Raw genomic sequence first — 16,863 nt, 5'->3', positions numbered from 1 at the left:
TGGAAGTGGAATGAGGCCAGGGGGTTGGGGGACACACCAAGAGCCGGGAGGGGCAAGAAGAGGAGACAGAAGCAGGGGAAGTTGGGAGCTCCCTCGTCCATCAGGGCCCAGCGTCTGCCCACCCACACTCCCACCCTGTCCCCAGTCAACCTCCCGCCCCACCTTGGTTAGGGCACCTAGGGGATTGTCCTAGAGCTAGTCACTTATCTGGCTCTCTTCCCCACCTGAGCCCTCAGTTTCTGGTGCCTGAGAACCTGTGGTCTCCTTGCCCCAGGCCTGACTTGCTCTCTGCTGAAGGGGAGAAGTGGGAAGGCTGTGTAGAATTAGCGTGGAGCAGAAGTCTTCATTTTTCTGTGAGAGCAGGAGGACCCCAGCTCTCTCTTCAGCAGAGGAGCTCAGGCCTCTGGGCTGTGCCTGAGGTCCTATCACAGGCATCCTCTTGGTCATGACAATAAGGGGCCAAACACTGGTGACCAATGTCCTCTGGAGGGGGAGAAGAAGGGGGGCCCTTCTCCTAGGCATCCAGTCCATATCCTCGGTGGTTTGGAAAGGTGCACGCGTGGGCCCAAGGCTGCATCACTCAGGAGAGACCAGAGAGGGCCCTGGTTCTCCACACATCCTTGGCCTGAATGCATGCCTTGCACGCATACGGAAGACACACAAAAGCGCCTGGCAGAAAGTAAAGGCAGGGTCACTTTCACACAACTGCCTGAGCTTTGAATGCATTCCCCTGACCTACACACAGATCTACTGGCGAAGGGCAGAAGCCTTACTGGCTCAAACGTGTGGGCACAAACCTCTGACCCATCGCTGGCTCACAGGGATAGCCTCTAGAAAGGCCAGATCAAAAATCATAACGAGAAGAAAAAATGTAGCAGAGAGAGCAGGAGTGGCACTTTATGGGGAGACAGACTCTGCAGAATTGGTCTGAGCCAGTCGATAAACAAATCCACCCAATGGTAGACTTAGGGGGTTGGGGGGGGCAGGAAAATGTGTCCAAGTCCAGAACCGCTATAATGCCTAACCTAAAATGCCCACTTATTAAAAAAAGAGAGAGATCCACCCAATGGTAGACTTGGGGGGTTGGGGGGGGGCAGGAAAATGTGTCCAAGTCCAGAACCGCTATAATGCCTAACCTAAAATGCCCACTTATTAAAAAAAAAGAGAGAGACGTGCAAAGAAATAGAAAGTGTGTCCTGTAAGCTGAAAAAAAAAGGCACTAAAAACTCTCTGAGGAGGCCTAGATGTTGGGCTTCATTGTCTCTCTCCTTCCCTCCCTTTCTCCTCTGTTCCAAAATTCCAGGGAAGAGCCTGGTAGGGTCAAGGCTCCACCCTGATCCTATCAACTGTGAGAGAGGTGCGGGTCAGGGGAGGGAGAGAATATCTGTAATGTCTCAGCAGGGAGAAACTGCCTCCTTGGATGAGGATCAGTTCCCAGAGAAAAGAGGGGTCACTGATTCCAACACTGTATCAACTGAGACATATTCAAAATTCTAAGAGTTTGAGCAAAAACCCACTTGAAGAGGGCAGGGCTAAACTGGAAGTGGGTAGGAGCACTTCTCCAGGGAGCTGGCGAAGACAGACTTATTTGCAGAAGCAAAGAAAGGAAATTATTTCTTGGCTATAGCTTACAGGCTAGCTGGCTGTTTATGATTTATCTTTACAGGTCTGATTTCATAACCTTGAGGCATTTACAGGCTTAGATTTTAGTCTGCCTAGGTAGCCCCCAATGCATTAGAGCCACAGGCAGTCTAAAGGTCTCCTTGTTTAAGTAATTTAACAGTAGACAACCTGGCTTCCCTTCTGAAAAGGTAAGCAGCGATGCCCCCAGGGAGTCCAGAGGCACTCGGATTTGTTTCCTCCCATGAGAGGAGGGCAGCTAGCTATTTCTCAGCCAGGTGCTTTGCAAACATCCATTCTCCCCAAGGTGGGGCTGTGTTGGACAGGGGAGAGGCAGTGGGAAGAGGGCTCATCACCCCTAAGCTCCTTTGTAGTTATCTCAGAAGTTGTGCCATCGTTCTACTTAACAGTATAAATTGCACTCAGATAAATGACTGTGGACTCCTTTCCCTTTTGTTCCCTCTATTCCCTCTGCTACTCCTGCCAGTGATCAAGACTGGGCGGCACGTCCATCCCTCCGTCGGTAGGACATGGAGCCCTGACAACATTCGGGGTGGGCCCTGTGTGAAACACAACTTCCAAGTTGCAAGGGAAGACAAAAGAACCAGAGACAAGAAAAATAAAAGGTATTAAAATAGGCTTAGCTACTTTGGGGTTTTCCTTTGTATTTATTTTTAGCAAGGATTGTGTGCCTAACTCTGCATTAAAATAGCTGATGCTACCAGTCATTGTTCCAGGCCCTTGCACACTGCAGCCTGGCAGGCTTTCTGCAGCCAAAAGTGAAAGCAGCTGGCAGGGCTGGCCCACCCAAGCTGGGGAGAGGGCATGTGTTTCACCGACAGCACCCCCAGCCCCCATGGAAACCTCAGCGGTGGGAATGCAAACAGAAGCAGGGTGCTTTGGGTATGGCCCAGAGCTGGGGGAGAAAGGTCTCTGAAGCCTCCTCCACAATGCACTCCCTGCCGGCAGAGGGATGGAATTCCTCCACCGGATCACCAAGGCTGGCATCATCGTGAGACAGATGCGGCAGCCAGTTCTCCATTCGGGGGTTTTCTATGAGTATTTTTCCTAGGAGACCTGGTCAGGAAAGATTTTCCAGTCAGCAAGCTCTACCTTAAAATGCCTGAACCTCTCACATCCTCCCCTCTGGTCCATAGGCCAGCGGGGCTCTGGCGATCTGGAGGAAACACAAGTGGCTAGGGACGGGGACGGGGCAAGGGGGAGGATTTCCTGGACACTAGAGTGAGAAGATGCAGGAGCCCAACTGCTCCTTGCCCAAGGGTTTTCAAGTCTTGGCCCTGGAGCCAGTGACCTCCGTGCGGGGATGGCCAGAGTCCCTGAAGAGACTGGTGCTGAGCAAAAAGGCTGCCATGGTGTCTACCAACGACTTTGCAATACTGGGGCCGAGACAGTGCCCTGCTGCTGTGTGAGACGACTTCAGTTTTTACCCTGGGGCTGTTGGCACTTGAAGTAACCTTTTCAGGAGCCCCGCTCCAGAGATGGCGACGTCAACCGCTTCAAATCTCTTTATCTACACATGCACAGGAGGAACGTTACAAATAAGTTTCTTTGGCAAAATGATCGGTGTTCCAGTTGTGTGATTGGCTAGAAAGCCTAAGCCTGCACTTCTGCGGTGAATGAAGGGGATTCTGAAAAGCTGACAAGTCTTGGTGCTGTGGGTCTAGAGTTCTCGTTGCCATGGTTCCCCTTAGAGGGTGATTCTGTGTGTGTCGGGGCAGGGGGGACTATAGGAAGCACAGCGATCAGCGATGCATTTGCTACCAAGGGACGCTTTCTTGCAAGATAAGTCCAAAAGGGGGACCTCGCTGTGTAGCAGGTTATTTAACTTCTCCGAGCTCCATTTTCTGAAGACTGGAGATAATGATAACCTTGCAGGGCGGTTGCAAGGAGTATCCGAGCTTTATAAGGCAGTTTCTGCTGCAGCGCCCTCCCATTCTGTGACCGGACCAAGGTCAGAAAGGGCGTCTGGACCTTGTCGGAGCTCTGGCCCTCACCGTCGTCGGTTCCCCGCGAACGCTGGCTGCGGTTTGAGCTGCAGAGACCCGGCTAGCCGACCCTCCCTCAAGGGGATGCGCCCTCCGAAACTGGGTGCTCCCGGCTCCGCCTTTCCTTCCTCCCCGCTCCCTCCGACGTCCCCTCTCCGGGGGCAGACTCGGGGTCCGCTTCTCCCCGCAGGAACCCCGAGCGCGACGCCCCCAAGAGCACCCGCCGCCGTCGTGCCCGTGGCCCACGGGGGTCCGGGCAGCTCCTGGATGCTGCGAAAGGAACGCGTCCGGGAGACGCGGGCCTGCCCCTCTGCCCCACCGCCTCAGGCCTATTGAGAACACTTGGCCTGGCTCCGCAGCTCCCTCTCCTGCCGCATTGAACTCGGCCCTTCCCCCACGCACCGGCACTTAAAGCCGCTGCCAGGAACTGAAATATTAATAGGTACAAACTTCCTGGAAAGATTTTCTGCTCCAAGATAGATGACCCCCGCCTTCCTCCACCAAAATAAATAAATGAAGGGCAGCTCCGGGGCAGGCGGCCGGGGAGCCTGCGGGCCGGGAGCCGCTCGCGGGCGATCACCCCCCGCCCCGCGCTGGGCCGGGGCCGCGGCAGCGCGGGCGCCCGGGAAAGGCTCTCCTTTGTACGCACGGCCCGCGTGCGCGCCGGCGGCGCAGACGTACCGGCGGCGGGAGAGGGGGGCTCCGGGCGCGCGCCCGCACCGAGTGGCCCCGGCACCGGAGGGCGCGCGCCCGGCTCGGAGCGGTGGCTCGGGCTTGCACCGTCCCGGCGGCACGGAGGACAGGGAGGGTTTGACAGCCGCGATGCGTCCTCAGCTGCCCTCCCAGGCTTCACGGCCCACAGCCCGCCTCCAGCTCCTTTTCCCCAAGCGCGGGTCCTGCGGGGTTGGAGCGGGGAGGTGCCCGCGGGCAGCCACGTGACCCGCGCGGTCTCCGAGCCCTCAGCTCCTCCCCCCGGGACAAAGCCCGGCCCGCCCTCCGCGCTCCTCCGCGGGGGCAGCTGTCATTTAGGATCCTCCGCACAGATCCCCTGCTTGCATTTAAAGACACGTTTCGCTTTTTCAGAGTTCTTCGACATTCGGATCTCCCGGGCTTCCCTGGGCCGGGAGGCGGTTGTAGCGGAGGAAGCCAACCCGCCTCTGCCTTTCTGCCAGCCTCTCGGAAGCAGATCACAGACCCGCCGCTCTCCCCAGACTGAGCTGCCTGCGCCCGCTCCCATCCTGCGGATAGCAAGATTCCAGTGCAGGGAGGTTTCCGTGACCGCCCCTGACCCAGTCCCAAGCCGGGGAGCAGTCTGGGCCCCCTGCCAGTTTCAGCTTCAGGCTTCTCAAGGCAGCAACTGCCCCTGGATTTGCTCCAGTTTTTCTGTCTTCCTGGAAGTCACTCACTTAAAATTTTTCTTGAGCGCCTGATAGGTTCCAGGTACTATTCTAGGCACCCAGTTAAGAGGAGCAAAAACAAACACACACAAAAGTCCCTCCTGGAGCTTATATTATAATGGAAGAGACAGAAGAGCATAAGTGAAATACATAACGTGCCAGTAATTGAGGCAAAAGGCAAAAAATGCAGGGAAAGAGGGTATGGAATGTACATGGAGGGAAATAGCGAGATCTGAGTTTGCCTACAGTGTTCCAGGGGCAGCCAGGAGGCCAGTGTGGCTGAAGCAGGGTGGGGGAGCAGAGCTGGGGCTGAAGGGGTCCGCTGGGGAGGGGTGGGGTAGGGTGGAGGGCAGGGGGAAATCAGATGAGGGAAGGCCTTGTGGGGCCATTGTAAGTATCAGTTTAAAAAATGTTAATTAAAATTAAACATCTGGGCTTCTCTCCTGGGTGAGTTGGGAGCCCTGCAGGGTTCTGAGCAGAAGAAGGGCGCATCTGACTTCTTTTAAAAGCATCATTCTGCATGAGGACAGACTGCAGGGGGCAGGGTCAGAAGCCAGGAGGCCCTTTAGTAATCTAGGAGCCATGAGGGACATGTCCAACGGTGTTGGGAGCTAAAATGACCGGAAATGGAATTTTGGAAATACTTTAATGGGAAAACTGACAAGATTTATTGCCAGGCCAGATAGGAGGTAAGAGAGAAAGAAAGGACAAGGAGAGTGCCAAGGCTTTGTCTCGAGCAACAGGAAGAAAGAGGTGGCCATAAACCAAGATGGAGAAAACTGGCCCTGCTGGTTCAGTGGGTGGGAGTGGGCCTCTCGGGTGCAGTTTTGAACAGGTGAGGTTTGGAGGTGTGCATGAGACATCCAAGGGCAGAGCTGAGTAGACACCGGTTAGACAGGTCTGCAGGGCCAGAGGAAATGTACAGGCTGGAGATAAACATGGGAAGTCATCAGCAAGACCTGCTGGTATTTAGAACCACAGTTTTCTGAGAGGATCTACCTCGGTGCTGTTGGATGTAGTAGCCGCTGGCCACATGTGGCTACCGAGCACTTGAAATTAGTGGAAATCGTGCAGCTGAAGTTCTAAATGTTTAATTTTAATTAACATTTTTTAAACTGATACTGGATTGAGTTACTGGTTAAAAAAAAAAAGATTAGTATGTTTGGAGCAACTTGGGTATATACATCTACTTTTTCAACTATAGAGTTCATGAAATCTAAATACAGATCAAGAATTTCCAATGAAAATTTGGTGTCCACATTGACATATACTGTGTCATATATACACAGTGTTTTGAAGATTTAGTACAAAAAGTTGTATCTCAATAATTTTTATGTTGATTACATGTTTAAATGGTATTATTTTGGATATATGAAGTTCATGAGATGTTATTAAAGTTAGTTTTACCTGTTAATATTTTTACTTTTTAAAAAATGGCTACTAGAACAAATTTAATTGCATGTGTGGTTGATATTAAACTTCTGTTGAATAGTGTCAATCTAGGGAGGGAGTGTGGTTATAGAATGGAAGGGGTCCAGATTAATTGAACCCAAGAGCAGTTCATTATATAAAAGACAGTAAGATGGGGAGGAACTGGCAGAAAACTGGGCAGGAGCAAAGAAACAGGAGGAGAACTAGGTAGGTGTGGCATCCCAGAAGCCCCAAGAGGAGGGTGGCACCAGGAGGAGGGACTGAGCATCTGGTGAAATGTTGCTCCAAGGTCAAGTGATGAGGACAGCGTGGACGCTGGGTCCAAACCAGAGGTCACTGGTAATGGAGGCAAGAGCAGTTTTGGAGGAGCAGGGGGTGGTCAAAGGCTGATCAGGGTGGCTCCAAGAGAGAAGGGGAGGAGAGGGATGGACAACTCTTGGCAGAGTTTGGCTGTATAGAGAAGGGAGGGACTCTGCCTGCCAATGCAGGAGACATGGTCTGGGAAGATCTCACATGCTGAGAGGCAACTAAGCCCCTGGGCCACAGCTACTGAGCACTCTCGGCAGCATGTGTTCCTGCTGATGGGGATTACCCAGTGGGGAGAGGACCAGCTGGGAGCAATGTCCTTGAGTGGACAAGGAGAGCAGAACTCTTTGCTGGGGGCAGGAGGGCTCCGTACATACCAGAGAGAAGGCAGTGTCCTTGAGCACAGAGGCAGGGAGGTGGGTAAGGTGTTGGGAGCTTATGGAAATTCTATTCAAGTTGCTGCAACTGAGTCCATTTAATTTGCCTCTAAACAGGCAGGCCTGCTTTGCAGTCATCTACTTGCGCATCCCTTTATCAGAGCTCTTCTTTTTGGTCAAGACTCAAAGAAACAGCACCCAGAGAAGGAATATGCCATCGCCTTTGCTTCCTGTACATCCCGGGGCCCCAGCACTGCTGGCTCTTCTCCTACATCTGGGATCGCTCTTGCCTCTCTCCACAGGGCCCAGCCCTCCTCAGGACACAGGTCACCTCCTGCCACCCTCCCTCCTGGGGAGTGTGTGGTGGGGAGGAGATGCAGGTTGACTTCTCCCAGGGAAGGCATCTGTGTTCTGATCATCCCTGACCTTGCCTTTCTAGCTGGTGATCATGAGGATTTGGGCTTCCCTCATAGCTTAGTTGGTGAAGAATCCACCTGCAATGTAAGAGACCCCGGTTCAATTCCTGGGTTGGGAAGATCTCCTGGAGAAGGGCTAGGCTACCCACTCCAGTATTCTGGCCTAGACAATTCCATGGACTTTTTAGTCCATGGAGTTGCAAAGAGTTGGACACGACTGAGCAATTGTCATGTTCATGAGGATTTGGGTTTGTTTGTGTTTTTGTCCTTTGCCATCCTCTTCCTAAAACTAGATTTTAGCCTTCTGAAACAAAAGCTGCTTCCTGCCTTTCCTCCGGAGCCTGGTGCCGTGCCTCTTGGTCTGTAATGAAAAAGAGCGAGGTCTTGGGAAGAGCAGATGCTTTAACTTAGTGTTTCTTGAGTGTGTTTAGCAGGTGCTGGTTCAGCAGATGAAATGAGAGTCCCCTGCACGTGTGCTCACTCAAGACCTTAACTACAGAAACTGGTCTTGGGCAGGACCTAGAGCAGTGAGATCTGTGTAGACACTTTTCCTAAATGGATTTGACCCTGAACCCTTTTAGAATCAGAATGCTTATGAACAATACCTAAGGCCATAAAGACACTTGGAAAGATCAGTCTCTTGTCTCTGGGGAGAAATTCCCCCAAGCAGGGAGTCATTTGGACCAGCATACACTGCCCTGGATGCATCCTAGGTTAGAAATGTAGACTTTTAGCACTGTCTCTCACCAACAATACAACTGTCAGTTACCAAGGAAGAAGGGATAAATGGACACTAGGGAGGCAGCCAGCAACCTCCACCACAGTGTCGGAGGTGGGTTCTCTGTGCGATGTCTCAGGAGCCCGGAGGGAAATGTTTCTACATTTGACTTCAGCCCTGAGATGCCCTGTGCCAACCTGGCAGCCAGACACGGAACCGAGTGGTCACTGGGGTCTGGGGCCTGAAGATGGGGCCACTTCTGGAGGTGAGATGATCATGACAAGGAGCAGAAACTAAAATGGAAAGTGATCAGGGTGAGACAGTGTGTGCCTGCCTGGGTCAGGTGCCGTGGGAATAGAAGGGCTCAGAGACGTTAAGAGATGCCTGGGCAGGTCTTCACTGTTGGCCTCAGCTCTGCCTCGGTCACAGGAGAGACCATCTACTTGGCCTCCATCATCATGTCTTGAAAACACGGAAGGCAACAGAAAGACATAGGGGCAGTCTTCCCATGTAAAAGCACTGGATCTCCATGACAACCCCATGTCCTGTGGACAGACAGCTATTTTTATCCCATTTTACAGATGTGAAAACTTGCTCAGTGATACTGAATGTCCAAGAGGCAGTGCCAGCAGATAAAGTCCAGGTCCTGGGGTTCTCGCTGCAGTGAGGGAATTGCAGGTGTGAGGCAGTGGTCGGGACGTCCTCTGGGACCACTCTGGCTGGGCAAGCTGTCCTTCCCTGCCTTTTGTTTCTGGGTGTCTGGGGCCTGAGGAGTGAGGAGGCAGTGGCAGTGCCTCCCAGTGGCAGGGCAGAGCAGCGTGCTGGGGAGCAGGCGGTGTTGGATCACACTCTGCTCAGCAGGCCTGCACCCTGGATTTGCTTTAGAGTCAGCTTTTCCACATGAACCGGGCTTCCCTGGTGGTTCAGATGATAAAGAATTTGCCTGCAATGTGAGAGATCTGGGTTCGATGCCTGGGTCGGGAAGACCCCCTGAAAAAGGGCAAGGGTACCTACCCACTCCAGCATTCTTGCCTGGAGAATCCCATGGATAGAGAAGCCTGACAGGCTACAGTCCATAGGGGTCACAAAGAGTCAGACACGACTGAGCAATAACACTTCCAAATGAACTGGCTTCTGCAGTCATTTCTTGGGAATGGTCCACAGCCAGCTTCAATGCACCTCCCTTGGGTGACCTGCCGTGACAGGTGCTTTGAAGCCTCTCCTGAGTGCCTGCCTCTTCCTCCACTCCCGGACCTATGCCCTCTCTCCTCCACAAACTGGGGCTTTGTCACTCCCAGCTCTGCCTTTTTCGTTGTCCTCATGACTCTGCTTCTTCAGTCTCCGCTTGCTGGGCCCCCACTCACCCATCTCTGGGTTATGGCGCCCCGATGCCTTCCTCCAGCTCTTCCTCCTGCCATTGTTGCCCATCCCCAGTTAAAAGTCTCCGGAGAGGATCTGATTGGCCCAGCTCATCCTTGCAGGCAGACTCCACCTCATAGGCTGCTGCCAGGCAGCATATTGGCCATTTCGAGCCAATCAGCTGATGTCGGGGAGGGGGTGTGGTCACATGATTGGCTTGGAACTGCCCATGGGCTCTACGCTGGGCAGTTTCACTCCCAGGAGACAGTGGAGATGAACTGTGAGAGAAACCTACATGTCTGATGCATAGGTGCTATGCTGTGGAAGAATCTGGAAGCCTTTATGGGAGAGCTGATACTTGAGCTAGGCTTGGAAGAATGGGTGAGATTCCAGTGAGCAGAGACGAGGCAGAATGTTCCAGGAGGGGTAAAGGAAATAAAGCAGATGTGCACAGAGCAGCAGGGAGTCTTGTGTGGCCTGAGAGGGACTCATGGTGGGGGTCAGGGAGTGGAGGAAAATGAGGCAAAGAGCTGGGCTGAGGCCAGACTGGACCAGGATTGTGTTCTGCAGGAGTGGGGAGAAGCAAGGCTGACATTACAGAGCTGTGGTCTAGGAAACAGGGAGCAGGTGGATGGTGGAGGGAACTGGGAGGGAGCCCACACTTCCCTCTGCATCCTTTGTCATCCATCTTTCTGTGTCTGGGCAGGAGCCAACCTGCTCTTCACCCTGGCACTCACTAGGCTGAAAAGACACTGGGCACTGAGTGCCTGCATGGGCTTTCCACCGACCCAAAGTCCTGGCTGCTGGCCAGTGGTCCATCATAGCAGTGACCTATATCAGTTTGAGGTCAGAGTTCTCTATGCCCTCTCTTCTCATGCCCCAGTGACTGGGGATTGTCCAGCTGTGGTTCTTCTAGCAGCCTGGGTCCCTGAAACACTAGGTGAAGCAGAGCCCTGCCCTCACCCTCTCCCCCTGTGCTGAGCGTATAATGTGACTGAGTGAGAAACTTCCTGCAAAGTCATTGAAGTTTGGAGGCTGATTTACTGCAATAGAGCCAAGCCTAACCTGACTAATAGACCAATTGAGGGGACCTCCCCTCTCAGGAGCACAGAGATGGGCTGGCGGTGGGCAGATTGGGGGAGACATCAGGAGTTAGTGCCCTGGGGAGGGTTTGACTGGAAGGTCTCCAAGCACAAGTGCTCACTGCCACTGTGGGGCTGCCACCGGGCTGAGCCTACGTTGCCTGGGCACAGACACCAATGCTGTGGAGGCGGGGGGGGGGGGACACCTAGAGAAGATACAGGGAGCCTGCCTGTAGAGGGTCAGCCATGGGTGGTGAAAGAAGGGGGAGTGTGTCGGATTCACCAGCTACTCAGCTCAGCAAGAACCCTGTCCTGGGGAGGAATGAGGCTGGAGACTAGACTCTGCCTTCAAGGCAACAGCTTCCCCCGCCTTCAGCACCGTGGCCCTTGGCCGGGAGCTCTGACCAAGGTAAACTTGACCATATTTCTTCCCCACTTAAAAACCAAGAGAAGGCCCACGCGTGTTAGTGGAAGTTCGTTTCAAGGTCATCTACAGCCTGGCCCCTTCCTTCTGCTTGGCCCCTTCACATCCAGCCAGTCCCCAGACTCTTGTCTCCTTCAAACTCCGTGAGGGGTTCGCCCCTCCAGACTGTGGCCTGTCATTCCCTCCGCCAGAGTGCCCCACGCCTGCCCCTCCGCAGCCTGACCTGCTCTGGCTCTGCCCCACGCTGACCCTGGTTCCTGTCTCTGCTGGAGGCAGGGCCCTGCTGGTATGGCCTGGGGGTCCCTGCCCACAGTCTCAGTCACCTCTCTGAGGTGCAGACAAGGTATGGTTCTCTCCACCTGTGCAGGCCCAGTGCTGGGTGCTGGTTCAGAAGTGACCAAGATAAACGTGGCCTTGCCCTCCTAGAACTGACCATCCTGGGGGTGGATGGATGTTAAACACATGGTCAGAAAAATATACCTATACATGCTGCCCGGAAGTGGGGTGGGGGAAAGGTGGGGGCAATCTCCTTTGGTGTAGATTGGGGGTTTTGAGGGAAGGTCTCTCTGAGGAGGTGGTTTTTAAAGCTGAGGCTGAACGGGAAGGAGGCCTCGCCAGGCAGGGGCGTGAAGGGTACAGTGAGGGGATGAGCAGTGCTGCGAAAGCCTGAACTGTGGGCCCTGCAAAACCCAAGGTTCTCTCTGCAAAACCCAAGGTTCTCTCTGGCTTCTCTTTCTCTCCTTGCTGTTCTTCCTACCAGCCCCATCTCTCCTGACCGGATTCTAATATGTACCTCAGGGCACCAGGCGCTGTACACAGGCCTTTGCACACATTCATTTCCCGGCAACCCTGGGAGAGAGCTGCAGTGGTGCCCATTTTATAGACAAAGTAACTGAGTCTCCGGGAGGTTAAGAGGCCTGCCCAGGACACTAGTCAGCAAGTGCTGAAGTGCATATTCAAACTCAGGCCGGGTGCTTGTGGTGCCTTCTCTGTCCCACAGAGCTCTGGAGCTTGATTTCTGCCCCAGGACCCTGCTCAGCAGAGGCGAGATGCCCTCCTGCCCCACCTCCTCTCTTCAGGCTACAGGGAGGGGGTTGTGGGAGTGCAGGAGGCAGTGACCCCAGGGCCAAGCCCCCTGGGGCCCCACAGCCAGGCATTGGTAAGGCAAGGCCCTGAAGTTGCAGGCTATGAATGGTTAAATGGTTACAGCCCTAAACCACTCAGCGGGCATTGTTTTCTGCTGCCAGGCCCGATTGTGTCTACCAGAGTCTCAAAGAAAGTAAAAGTGTCACTATAAATCAAGGGGGCAGACTCTCATTCAGGCCTGATGACTTGCTGACAACATAATTTCTAGGATTAAGATGGAGCCCAGGTGAAGACAAAGCAGCCAGGTCCAATTGCAGTCCACACAGAAAGGGGGAGGAGACAGAAGTCTGCCCTGCTGGTACCCCTATCCAGGTTCAGCCACCCCCAACATTCCATCCATCCACTACAGTCCCTGGGGAGGTGCGGTGAGCCAAGATGACTGTGGTGCCTGAAGTCACATGACCGGTGCACTCGAAGCTGGGATTGGAACACTGGGCTCTCTGACCCAACCCGAAGCTCATATTTCTTTCCAGCAGGCCTGGCAGCCCCAGGGAAAGGAGCCCTGGGCCCCCAGGGGCCACTCGTGGGAACTGAGCCAAGCCCACGCTGGAGGCCCTCTTAGAAGTGTCTTTCTGGGTCACGTATTATCACCAGTGTCTGAGCATCTCAACATGACAAGGGTCACTGTGCTGATGTCAGGGTCTCTGGGCTGGTGACCTCCCAAAGGTGAGGATGAGGAGAACATGGGTAGGGCTGCACAGGAGACTCTTGGGGATGAAAGCAGCTTTCCAGGAGGTGAAAGCAGCCTTGATTCTGTTTCTGAGATCTTTAACTGACTCCAAGACCAACCTGGAAAACTGTAGGTAACTGACCTCTTAGTTTGTGTGTATAATGGTGGCAGTGGAGGGGTGGAGGGGAGAGCAGGTTGAGGTTTCTAGTCTCCTAAAGTCCTGTCAGTCTGCTCTGTATAGACAGGGACCCTCTCCCACTCTTTCCTGTAGGATCCTGCACAGCTTAACCAACCAGAGTAGATATTAGAAGCAATGCTTCCTAGTACTTTCCTAGTTACCTAGCTAAGTCACTTCAGTCTTGTCTGACTCTTTGCAACCCCATGGAGTATAGCCCACCAGCCTCCTCAGTCCATGGGATTCTTCAGGCAGGAATACTGGAGTGAGTTGCCATTTCCTCCTCCAGGGGATCTTCCTGACCCAGAGATTAAACCCAGGTCTCCTGCATTGCAGGCAGATTCTTTACCTTTTGACCCTCCTCTGTCCATGGGATTTTTCAAGCAAGAATACTGGAGTGGGTTGCTGTTTCCTACTCTAGGTACATTTTTTAAAAATAACTTTATTGTGTTGTGTTTTACATTTTGTATAATTCATTCATTTTGAGTGTTTAATTCAATTAATTTTTCATTAAATTTACCAAGTTGTACAACTGTCACCATAAATCAATTGTAGAACATTTCCATCACCCCAATGAAATCCATTCGCTGTTTTTTTTTTCTTAATTAAAAAAAAATTTTGGCCATATGCCATAGCATGTGGGACCTTACTTCCCTGACTAGGGACTGAACCCATGTCCCTTGCATTGGAAGGTAGAGTCTTATCCATGGGACCAACAGGGAATTCCCCCCATTCACTGTTAATTCCTGTTTTCTGCCTGCCCTGGGCAACCACTAATCTATTTTCTGTCTCTATATAGATTTTCTTTTTTTGGATAATTTTTAAAAATTGAAATACAGTTGATTTACAATGTTGTGTTAGTGTCAAGTACACAGCAAAGTGATTCAGTGAATAGACATATATTTTCAGATTCTTTTCCATTAAAGATATTACAAGATATTGAATATAGTTCTGTGTGCTATACAGTAAATCCTTGTTGCTTCTTTATTTTATATATAGTAGTGTACATCTGGAGAAGGCAGTGGCAGCCCACTCCAGTACTCTTGCCTGGAAAATCCCATGGACGGAGGAGCCTGGTAGGCTGTGGTCCATGGGGTCACTAAGAGTCAGACATGACTGAGCGACTTCACTTTCACTTTTCACTTTCATGCATTGGAGAAGGAAATGGCAACCCACTCCAGTGTTCTTACCTGGAGAATCCCAGAGATGGCAGAGCCTGGTGGGCTGCTGTTTATGGGGTTGCACAGAGTTGGACACGACTGAAGCGACTTAGCAGCAGCAGCAGCAGCAGCGTGCATCTGTTAGGGGCTTCCCAGATGGTGCTAGTGGTAAAGAATCTGCCTGCCAATGCAAGAGAACTAAGAGACTAGGGTTTGCTCCCTGGGTCTGGAAGATCCCCTGGAAGAGGGCATGGTAACCCACTCCAGTCTTCTTGTCTGGAAAATCCCATGGACAGAGGAGCCTGGCAGGCCACGGTCCATAGGGTTGCAAAGAGTAGGACACAACCTTGCATGCATGCATAGCCAGTTAACAAACAATGTTGTGATAGTTTCACGAACAGAGAAGGGACTCAGCCCTACATATACATGTATCCATTTTCCCCAAACTCCCTCCCATCCAGGCTGCCAAACAACATTGAGTGGAGTTCCATGTGCTTTACAGTAGGTCCTTGTGGGTTATCCACTTTAAATATAGCAGTGCGAAAGGGTTTTTTAGAAAGACTATCTGAAGTTTATGATTCGTTCATTTTGTTGTGAGGTAATGTTCTAAAGAGGTTAATTATACCTCCAAGAACTATGTTGTTTGAAGGGTTTAATAAAGCAATGAAATATGCATGTAGTATACTAGACATAATTATGTTTAAACTTCTCATCAGGTAAAGATTTGTTTGCAGACAGCTCTCTAATAGAAACAGGAAAGAATCTTTCAGGATACTAAACCTGTGAATTCCACATGTTGAATTGAAGCCCGAAAATATTAACTTACATTTAGTTCTACTTTTAAACTGTGTACTATCTCTTCTCCACCTCCCCCCAAAGATCTGGAATCTTCCTGTCTCCATCTTTTAGCTCACTTTCCCTCTATCTGAACTTCCCTTACCCCATTTCCATCTATCCATATCTTACCTTCAATTTAATGCTGCTCTCTCTGTAGGTGTCTTCCCTATTAACTCCTCCTGAAGGCAATTTCTCCCTCTTCTAGGTTCCCATAGACCCCTTGCTGAGACCAGTTATATGGCACTCCTCAGAGAAGACCTTAGAGCAGGATAATTTCCTGAGCCTTGGTTGCAGTTTTCCTCTTTGTGTTTTAATTTCCATTTTAGGAAAGAATATAGGAACTTCTGTGCGCTTTTATTGGGGAAGATTAGGTCACAGGGCTAGAGACACTTACTTCCAATATTATTTGGGTATCACTTGGGTCAAGGCTTCAGTGACAAAGAGAACCCAAAATATAGTCATTCAAACAAGATAGAAGTTTACTTCTCTCTCATGTGCCAATGCAGAGGAAGCCAGCCGAGGTTGAGGATGGATAAGCTGGACTTCCCTGGTGGTTCAGTGGTAAGAATCCACCTGTCAATGCAGGGGACACAGGTTTGATCCCTGGCCTAGGAAGATTCCACATGCCACTGGGCAACTAAACCCATGTCCCGCAACTACTGAAGCCCTCGTGCTGCAACAAGAGAAGCCGCAGCAAGGAGAAGCACTCACACTGCCTCTGGAGAGCATCCCCGACTCGCCACAACTAGAGAAAGACTGCCCACAGCAACAAAGACCCAACATAGCCCTAAATAGATACGTTTTTAAAAATGCATAAGCTGTTCTGCTGCTCAGCCTCATGGACTGTAGCCCACCAGGCTCCTCTGTCCATGGGATTCTCCAGGCAAGAATACTGGAATAGGTTGCCATGCCCTCCTCCAGGGGATCTTCCTGACCCAGAGATTGAACCCAAGTCTCTTGCATCACAGGCAGATTCTTTACCATCTGAGCCACCAGGGAAGAGCCCAAGCTACTCTGTTTCACAACATTTTTCAGGGCCTTAGGCTTCCTCTAAGCGGTTGTTCCTCCATTTCCTGGACTGTTATCCTCATCTGTATGGTTCCAGCTGGGACATCATCCCATCTATATTCCAACCCATGGAAAGGGGGGATTATAGAAAAGCACATGCCCAAAGCTTAGAAGTAGCACACGTCACCCACTTACATTTCGTCTGAAATTAAATTGAGCAGATACATCCAGCTGCAAGGATGGCTAAGAAATGGCATCTCTAGCTGGAGCAACATGTGCTAACCTAACTCGATTACCCTAGAGAAAGGGGAGAAGATCTTGTGAGGCATAACTAGCAAGTTGACACCTTCTCCTTTCTAACTTTAGCTTTCCCAAAGCCTGTGACATTGACGAGATCGTGCTGGGGGCTCTAGGGCTGGGGAGGGGTGACAAACAGTAAGGCCCAAAGGAGAGCATCTGGGGGAAGAAGTGATCTACTGCTCCAGTTACCTGCTGCATAATAATAAAATCCCCCCAAATTCAGTGTTACACAAGGACACCATTTATTTGGCTCACAAATAAATGAGAAGTGTTTGATGAGGACCCCTTGTCTCTGCTCTGCTCAGCATCAGCTTAGACCTGGACTCTACACCTGGGGCCTGGAGTCACTGAGGCCTCAATCACATCTGGCTGTTGACTGGGACCTCAGCTGGACTTGTGGCCAAAACACCTACACAGCCTTTCTATGTGGC

The sequence above is a fragment of the Ovis aries genome, chromosome 12 (genome assembly GCF_016772045.2).
Source record: "Ovis aries strain OAR_USU_Benz2616 breed Rambouillet chromosome 12, ARS-UI_Ramb_v3.0, whole genome shotgun sequence".
NCBI classification, from domain to species: Eukaryota; Metazoa; Chordata; class Mammalia; order Artiodactyla; family Bovidae; genus Ovis; species Ovis aries.
The sequence above is the reverse complement of the archived record's forward strand: the minus strand, read 5'-3'. Positions refer to the sequence as shown.